This window comes from Salmo trutta, unplaced genomic scaffold (genome assembly GCF_901001165.1).
Source record: "Salmo trutta unplaced genomic scaffold, fSalTru1.1, whole genome shotgun sequence".
NCBI classification, from domain to species: domain Eukaryota; kingdom Metazoa; phylum Chordata; class Actinopteri; order Salmoniformes; family Salmonidae; genus Salmo; species Salmo trutta.
Window position 1 is genome coordinate 1,469,281 of NW_021823258.1, and position 10,210 is coordinate 1,479,490.

The window sequence follows — 10,210 nt, forward strand, 5'->3', positions numbered from 1 at the left end:
TGTGTGTGTGTGTGTGTGTGTGTGTGTGTGTGTGTGTGTGTGTGTGTACAGAGAGGGTTAACTGGGTTGCCTGTCTGATCACTGACAATGATGTCAGCCTATAGGGAGGAGGTCAGTCACCTGGCAGTGTGGTGCCAGGATAACAACCTCAACAACAACCGTCCACACACACACACACACACACACACACACACACACACAGTTGTGAAGAGGACACGACAGGTCTCTTTCCCCCACCCCCAGGTGGTTGAAAAGATTTGGCATGGGCCCTCGGATCCTAAAAAAATTATACAGCTGCACCATTGAGAGCATCTTGACTGGTTGCATCACCGCTTGGTACGGCAACTGCAAGGCACCTGACCACAAGGTGGTACAGATGGTGGTGAGTATGGCCCAGTACATCACTGGGGCCGAGCTCCCTGCCATCCGTGACCTCTATACCAGGCGGTGTCAGAGGAAGGCCCAAAACATTTTCAAAGACTCCAGCCACCCAAGTCCTAGACTGTTCTCTCTGCTACCACACGGCACCGATGCACCAAGTCTGGAACCAACAGGACTCTGAACAGCTTCTATCCCCAAACCACAAGACTGCTAAACAAGACCGCTAAATAGCTAATCAAAACGGCTAAATAGCTAAACAAGACTGTTAAACAAGACCGCTAAATAGCTAATCAAAACGGCTAAATAGCTAAACAAGACTGTTAAACAAGACTGCTAAACAGCTAATCAAGTGGCTACCTGGACTTCCTGCACTGACCCTTTTTTACAATAACTCTCTTGCACACTGGACTCTACCCACATGCTCACACCCCAACACACACACTGGACTCTACCTACATGCTCACACCCCAACACACACACACTGGACTCTACCCACAATGCTCACACCCCAACACACCCACTGGACCTCTACCCACATGCTCACACTCCCAACACACACACTGGACTCTACCCACATGCTCACACCCCAACACCACACATGGACTCTACCCACATGCTCACACCCCAACACACACACACACACTGGACTCTACCTACATGCTCACACCCCAACACACACACTGGACTCTACCTACATGCTCACACCCCAACACACACACTGGACTCTACCCACATGCTCACACCCCAACACACACACTGGACTCTACCCACATGCTCACACCCCAACACACACACTGGACTCTACCCCACATGCTCACACCCCCCAACACAACACGGACTCTACCCACATGCTCACACCCCAAACACACACTGGACTCTACCTACATGCTCACACCCCAACACACACACTGGACTCTACCTACATGCTCACACCCCAACACACACACACTGGACTCTACCTACATGCTGCACACCCCAACACAACACACTGGACTCTACCCACATGCTCACACCCCCAACACACACACTGGACTCTACCCACATGCTCACACCCCAACACACACACTGGACTCTACCCACATGCTCACACCCCAACACACACACTGGACTCTACCCACATGCTCACACCCCAACACACACACTGGACTCTACCCACATGCTCACACCCCAACACACACACTGGACTCTACCTACATGCTCACACCCAACACACACACTGGACTCTACCTACATGCTCACACCCCAACACACACACTGGACTCTACCTACATGCTCACACCCCAACACACACACACACGCACACTGCCGCCACACACACACACACACAGCTGGTACCGTCTATTATCTATCCTGTTGCCTAGTCACTTCACCCCTACCTATATGTACATATCTACCTCAATTACCTCATACCCCAGCACATCAACTCAGTACTGGTACTTCCTGTATATAACCATGTTATTACCTCATACCCCAACACATTGACTCAGTACTGGTACTTCCTGTATATAGCCATGTTATTACCTCATACCCCAGCACATTGACTCAGTACTGGTACTTCCTGTATATAGCCATGTTATTACCTCATACCCCTCTACATCAACTCAGTACTGGTACTTCCTGTATATAGCCATGTTATTACCTCATACCCCATCACATTGACTCAGTACTGGTACTTCCTGTATATAGCCATGTTATTACCTCATACCCCAGCACATTGACTCAGTACTGGTACTTCCTGTATATAGTCATGTTATTACCTCATACCCCAACACATTGACTCAGTACTGGTACTTCCTGTATATAGTCATGTTATTACCTCATACCCCAACACATTGACTCAGTACTGGTACTTCCTGTATATAGTCATGTTATTACCTCATACCCCAACACATTGACTCAGTACTGGTACTTCCTGTATATAGTCATGTTATTACCTCATACCCCAACACATTGACTCAGTACTGGTACTTCCTGTATATAGTCATGTTATTACCTCATACCCCAGCACATTGACTCAGTACTGGTACTTCCTGTATATAGCCATGTTATTACCTCACACCCCAGCACATTGACTCAGTACTGGTACTTCCTGTATATAGCCATGTTATTACCTCATACCCCAGCACATTGACTCAGTACTGGTACTTCCTGTATATAGTCATGTTATTACCTCATACCCCAGCACATTGACTCAGTACTGGTACTTCCTGTATATAGTCATGTTATTACCTCATACCCCAGCACATGACTCAGTACTGGTACTTCCTGTATATAGCCATGTTACTACCTCATACCCCTCTACATCAACTCAGTACTGGTACTACTTCCTGTATATGTCATGTTATTACCTCATACCCCAGCACATTGACTCAGTACTGGTACTTCCTGTATATAGCCATGTTACTACCTCATACCCCAGCACATTGGCTCAGTACTGGTACTTCCTGTATATAGCCATGTTACTACCTCATACCCCTCTACATCAACTCAGTACTGGTACTTCCTGTATATAGCCATGTTATTACCTCATACCCCAGCACATTGACTCAGTACTGGTACTTCCTGTATATAGTCATGTTATTACCTCATACCCCAGCACATTGACTCAGTACTGGTACTTCCTGTATATAGTCATGTTATTACCTCATACCCCAGCACATTGACTCAGTACTGGTACTTCCTGTATATAGCCATGTTACTACCTCATACCCCTCTACATCAACTCAGTACTGGTACTTCCTGTATATAGCCATATTATTACCTCATACCCCTCTACATCAACTCAGTACTGGTACTTCCTGTATATAGTCATGTTACTACCTCATACCCCAACACATTGACTCAGTACTGGTACTTCCTGTATATAGTCATGTTACTACCTCATACCCCAGCACATTGACTCAGTACTGGTACTCCCTGTATATAGCCATGTTATTACCTCATACCCCAGCACATTGACTCAGTACTGGTACTTCCTGTATATAGTCATGTTATTACCTCATACCCCTGCACATCAACTCAGTACTGGTACTTCCTGTATATAGCCATGTTATTACCTCATACCCCAGCACATCAACTCAGTACTGGTACTTCCTGTATATAGCCATGTTATTACCTCATACCCCAGCACATTGACTCAGTACTGGTACTTCCTGTATATAGCCATGTTATTACCTCATACCCCAGCACATCGACTCAGTACTGGTACTTCCTGTATATAGCCATGTTATTACCTCATACCCCAGCACATCAACTCAGTACTGGTACTTCCTGTATATAGCCATGTTATTACCTCATATCCCAGCACATTGACTCAGTACTGGTACTTCCTGTATATAGCCATGTTATTACCTCATACCCCAGCACATTGACTCAGTACTGGTACTTCCTGTATATAGTCATATTATTTCTACTTGTTATTATTTGTTATTTTCTGTGTATTTATTCCCTGTGTCACCATTTCTATTTTTTATTTCTATTTTATCTTTAACTCTGCATTGTTGGAAAAGGACCCGTCAGTAAGCATTTCACTGTTAGTCTACAACCAGTTGTTTAGGAAGCATGTGACAAATACCATTTTCCCACAGTCTCCAAGCTACAGTACATACTTCCATAATGAATGTAGAGACACTGGCCATGCTAAGAGAAAGCACGCGTCATACAGCTACTTTATACTTCTCTGTCTATTCTCCTCCCTCCCCTGTCCTCTCTCATTCTCCATCTAGCTCTTTTCTCTCTCTGTCCCTCAGTCCCCTCACCTTCTCTTTCAATTTCCCTCTCTCTCTCCTTCCCTCTGGCCCTCCTTAGTCCTCTCTGTCCCTCCTTAGTCCTCTCTGTCCCTCCTTAGTCCTCTCTGTCCCTCCTTAGTCCTCTCTGTCCCTCCTCAGTCCCCTCACCTTCTCTTTCAATTTCCCTCTACTCTCTCCTTCCCGCTGGCCCTCCTTAGTCCTCTCTGTCCCTCCTTAGTCATCTCTGTCCCTCAGTCCCCTCACCTTCTCTTTCAATTTCTCTCTACTCTCTCCTTCCCTCAGTCCCCTCACCTTCTCTTTCAATTTCCCTCTCTCTCTCCTTCCCTCTGGCCCTCCTTAGTCCTCTCTGTCCCTCCTCAGTCCCCTCACCTTCTCTTTCAATTTCCCTCTACTCTCTCCTTCCCGCTGGCCCTCCTTAGTCCTCTCTGTCCCTCCTTAGTCATCTCTGTCCCTCAGTCCCCTCACCTTCTCTTTCAATTTCTCTCTACTCTCTCCTTCCCTCTGGCCCTCCTTAGTCCTCTCTCCTTCCCTCTGTCCCTCAGTCCCCTCACCTTCTCTTTCAATTTCTCTCTACTCTCTCCTTCCCTCTGTTCCTCCTTAGTCCTCTCTGTCCCTCCTTAGTCCTCTCTCCTTCTCTCTGTCCCTCCTTAGTCCTCTCTCCTTCTCTCTCTGTCCCTCCTTGGTCCTCTCTCATTCTCTCTGTCCCTCCTTGGTCCTCTCTCATTCTCTCTGTCCCTCCTTGTCCTCTCTCATTCTCTCCGTCCCTCCTTAGTCCTCTCTCCTTCTCTCCGTTCCTCCTTAGTCCTCTCTGTTCCTCCTTAGTCCTCTCTCCTTCTCTCTGTTCCTCCTTAGTCCTCTCTCATTCTCTCTGTTCCTCCTTAGTCCTCTCTCCTTCTCTCTGTTCCTCCTTAGTCCTCTCTCCTCCTCTCTGTTCCTCCTTAGTCCTCTCTCCTCCTCTCTCTACCCATCCTTAGTCCTCTCTCTGCCCATCCTTAGTCCTCTCTCCTTCCCTCCTTCCCTCCTGTCCTCTCTCCTTCCCTCCTTAGTCCTCTCTCCTTCCCTCCTTAGTCCTCTCTCCTTCCCTCCTTAGTCCTCTCTCCTTCCCTCCTTAGTCCTCTCGCCTTCCTTCTGTCCCTCCTTAGTCCTCTCTCCTCCTCTCTCTGTCCCTCCTTAGTCCTCTCTCCTCCTCTCTCTGTCCCTCCTTAGTCCTCTCTCCTTCTCTTTCCATTTCCCTCTCTACTTCTCTCTCTCTACCCCCCTCCCTTCCTCTCTTTCTCTAGAAAGAGATCAAACATAAACACCATGGTTATTCTCTCTGTCTGACACATGTGAACCATCTCTGGCCTCTGCTTTTTACCCAGCAAGGCAAGGACCTGACGGGTGGTGCTTTGTTCTGAGTTCTACTCTCCATGGGCAGAGGGGATGGATGGAGGAGACAGAACCACACACAGACAGAGAGACAGAGAGAACCACACACAGAGACAGAGAGAACTAAATGCAGACACCAAGAGGGAGAACTGTACAGAGACAGAGAGAGAGAGACCCACACACAGAGCCCCACACACAGAGACAGAGCCCCACACACAGAGACAGAGAGAACCACACACAGAGAGACAGAGAGAACCACACACAGAGAGACAGAGAGAACCACACACAGAGAGCCCCACACACAGATACAGAGCCCCACACACAGATACAGAGCCCCACACACAGATACAGAGCCCCACACACAGATACAGAGCCCACACACAGAGACAGAGCCCCACACACAGAGACAGAGCCCCACACACAGAGACAGAGCCCCCACACACAGACAGACAGAGCCCCAGAGACAGAGACAGAGCCCCACACACAGAGACAGAGCCCCACACACAGAGAGAAGAGCCCCACACACAGAGACAGAGCCCCACACAGAGACAGAGAACCACACACAGAGACAGAGAACCACACACAGAGACAGAGAACCACACACAGAGACAGAGAACCACACACAGAGACAGAGCCCCACACACAGAGAGAACCACACACAGAGAGACAGAGAGAACCACACACAGAGACAGAGAACCAGACAGACACACAGAGAACCAGACAGAGAGACAGAGATAGAGAGAGTGTGGACGGTCAGTTCAGCTTGCTGTGTGTGTCTGAAGTTCCCTGGAGGCTGTTCACCCTCAGATAGACCCCTACCTTATCTGACCGTTCTTTTCTCTCTCCCCCCTCCGTCTCCTAAGATGAAGGATCTTCATGGCTCTCTCACATTCCTTCCGGCCTATTCTTAGCCGGGCCCCTGGACGAGTCGCCCTGCCCAGCACACCTCCTCCTCAGCAGGCAGGCAGGATGGCACACAGCCAGGTAGGATGGCACACAGCCAGGTAGGATGGCACACAGCCAGGTAGGATGGCACACAGCCAGGTAGGATGGCCAAACCAAAAAGACAACTGAAGGATAGTGGGGAGTTAGTACTAATACCAATATAGGCTACCGTTGAAGAATGTTAGCAAGTAACACAGCTTCTGAACACCATCTACTACTACCAGCTCCATTTCTGTGGATGACAGCCAAGAGAACGTGGGAGAAAATATGAGAGTACCAAGTGAGAGAGGTGAAGGGGAGGAGGAACTAGAGAGAGCTGTAGCTGTGAGTGTACTGGTAGTGTTCTGTACCCTGTACCGTTATGAACACATCCCCCTCATTCCAACCCCGTCAAACACCCGCAGCATTACAACCTGAACTAGGCCTACGCTACGCCAGCCTGACGTTGACTCCCTGGACGGAAAATGAGTGGTTAAAAAAAAACACATTTTCACCCACTCCACTGACCTTGTGGTAAAGAAGAGGAGAGTGCTGGCTGAGAGAATGAGAGAGAGAGAGAGAGAGAGAGAGGGGGGAGAGAGAGAGAGAGAGAGAGAGAGAGAGAGAGAGAGAGAGAGAGAGAGAGAGAGAGAGAGAGAGAGGAGAGAGAGATGTAGCAGAGAGATCTTGTCTGAGTAAAACATTTTTGGAAAAACAAACAGAGGGTAGATTATCCTGAGGGCAGAGGAGAGTGTGTGTGTGTAGTGACTGCTTATGAATATTATTCCTGCCCTTACTGGGGCCCCTGCCCTCCCTTCACACACCACACACACACACACACACACACACACACCCACACACACACACCACACACACCACACACACACACACACACAGGAGCAGGCTTCCTGTCACACACTCACACAATCTAAAGCCCTCTGAGTTAGGCCACCCCATCAGGGAGGTACACAGTGAAAACAATGGAGAGAGTTTCAGTCACCATCAGGACTAGTTAATTTTCTCCTCTGATCCTGACTTGGCCCGACTATAATAGATCTGTTCTGCTGCAGAGACGAGACAGAACAAGTTACAACTCATTTAAAGGCCATTAGGGATTCATGTCTGCACTACAAGACTAAAACTAACACTCATCATTTAAAAGGGGCAATCTAGGATTTGAAAAATAACACCAGGTCACCCGCCACTTGCAAACAGCTGAGTGATCGGCATTTATAAGTTACATTCTTCAAGGATCAACAGCAACCCAATATATAATTCATTTAAATGTTTAGAAAAATTGATATACCAATCCCAGATGAACCCTTAAAACAGTTAGGGTGATGTTTAAAAGGTCCCATCAGAACAGTTGGGAGGTCCAGATGTTACAGTGATGTTTAAAATGATCCAATCACGAACAGTGGGAGGTCCAGACTGGACGTTACAGTGAGTTTAAACATGTCCATCAGAACAGTGGGAGGTCCAGATGTTTACAGTGATTGTTAAAATGTCCCATCAGAAACAGTGGGAGGTCCAGATGTACAGTGATGTTTAAAATGTCCCATCGAACAGTGGGAGGTCCAGAGTTACAGTGATGTTTAAAATGTCCCATCAGAACAGTGGGAGGTCCCAGACTGGACGTTACAGTGATGTTTAAAATGTCCCATCAGAACAGTGGGAGGTCCAGACGTTACAGTAACAGAACAACATCTAGAACAAAACAGGCCCGTTGATCCATTTTAAAAGGAGGTTTAACTAAACTTTGATTACACGTGTTCATTCATTATTACTGCAGAGGCCAAGGAGACATTACCCTACATTTCAACCTAAACATGCATCTTGGATGGATGAGTTTGAATTAAAAGGGTCCCAGCTGGTCGTGTTAGGCACCAGTCCTTGTTGTTACTTGCAGTCAGGAATCATTGTACCAAGCAGAGGAGTACGACACAGGTAAACAGAAAATCACTTTGGTTTCCACTTAGAGCCTAAAGATCAAGAGAACGTGATGTGAACCTCTGAAACAGCCTTCCTTGTTGGACTGATTTAGCTCTCAGAAATAGACGTCATCCCGTTTCTCAAACGTCAAATTACAAAGTGTTTAAGGTTCAATTTAGCATTAACTCTGAACGGTTATGTTTAGGTTAAGGTTTGTTATCGGCTTGAAACAAGTTAAAATAAAGTTAAATAAAAAAGGGTTAAATAAACAAATAAACAAAGAAAAATGTCAAAAATAACTTTCTATCGCTGGATGGGAACATGCAACCTTACGAAGCAGAGACTGATGCTGACTGAGAGCCCCTACTGGAAGGGAACAGGGCTCCCCCCGTTACCCTAGTAACCGGTCTGTGTCCACGTCATGCCTGAACGTCCTCAGACATGGATGGGACGTCCAATACGACTTGTATCACAGTGTGATCTGTCTGTTTTGTATTTGATTTAAGCTAGCCTTAGCAGTGAAATAGCGTAGGTAGGTCACACAGTCCTTGCAGCCTGTCAATGATTTGTTAATGACCCGTCTGTCCTGCACTCTGCAGCAGCCAGTCAGGTGACTCCCAGGGGCTCCCTGGCCCTCTCCCTGCCCTGCCTAGTGCTGTGCTCCTGCCCTGGGCTAACTGTGTGTGTGTGTGTGTGTGTGTGTGTGTGTTGTGTGTGTGTGTGTGTGTGTGTGTGTGTGTTGTGTGTGTCGCGCGCACACACACACACTGGGCCCTGTACTGCTCTGCCTTCCAGATGACCAGATTCCATCATCAAGATGAGCTGATAACCACAGCCTGGGGGTGAGGAGGAAAGGAGAGCCATACCACTGAGCACACACACACACACACACACACACACACACACACACACACACAACCAGGTACACACACACACACACACACACACACACACACACACACACACACACACACACACACACACACACACACACACACACACACACACACAACCAGGTACACACACACACACACACACAACCAGGTACACACACACACACACACACAACCAGGTACACACACACACACAACCAGGTACACACGCACACACACACACTGAGCACACACACACACACACACAACCAGGTACACACACTGAGCACACACACAGAACAAGTGCATATCATGCACCCACCCATCCATGGCATGCACACACACACACACACACACACACGCACTAATTGCTTTCACTCACCCACGCAGTCAGGAACACACACACACCCTACGATGACACACTCAAACACAGCTTTCACAGTCACAGTGTACTTAGCCTGTTGTGACCACTGTACTGTCACCTACACAGAAACCACTCCCACTAGGAGTTAACCACTCCACTAGGAGTTAACCACTGCCACTAGGAGTTAACCACTGCCACTAGGAGTTAACCACTCCCACTAGGAGTTAACATATTCACTCAGTCATTCACTAGGAGGCAACCTCTACATTAACATATTCATTAGGAGTCAACCTCAACATTAACATATTCACTCAGTCATTCATTAGGAGTCAACCTCCACATTAACATATTCATTAGGAGTCAACCTCTACATTAACATATTCACTCAGTCATTCATTAGGAGTCAACCTCCACATTAACATATTCATTAGGAGTCAACCTCCACATTAACACATTCATTAGGAGTCAACCTCTACATTAACATATTCACTCAGTCATTCATTAGGAGTCAACCTCCACATTAACACATTCATTAGGAGTCAACCTCTACATTAGCATATTCACTCAGTCATTCATTAGGAGTCAGCTGATTCAACTTTTCAACTAATCATCAAGCCCTT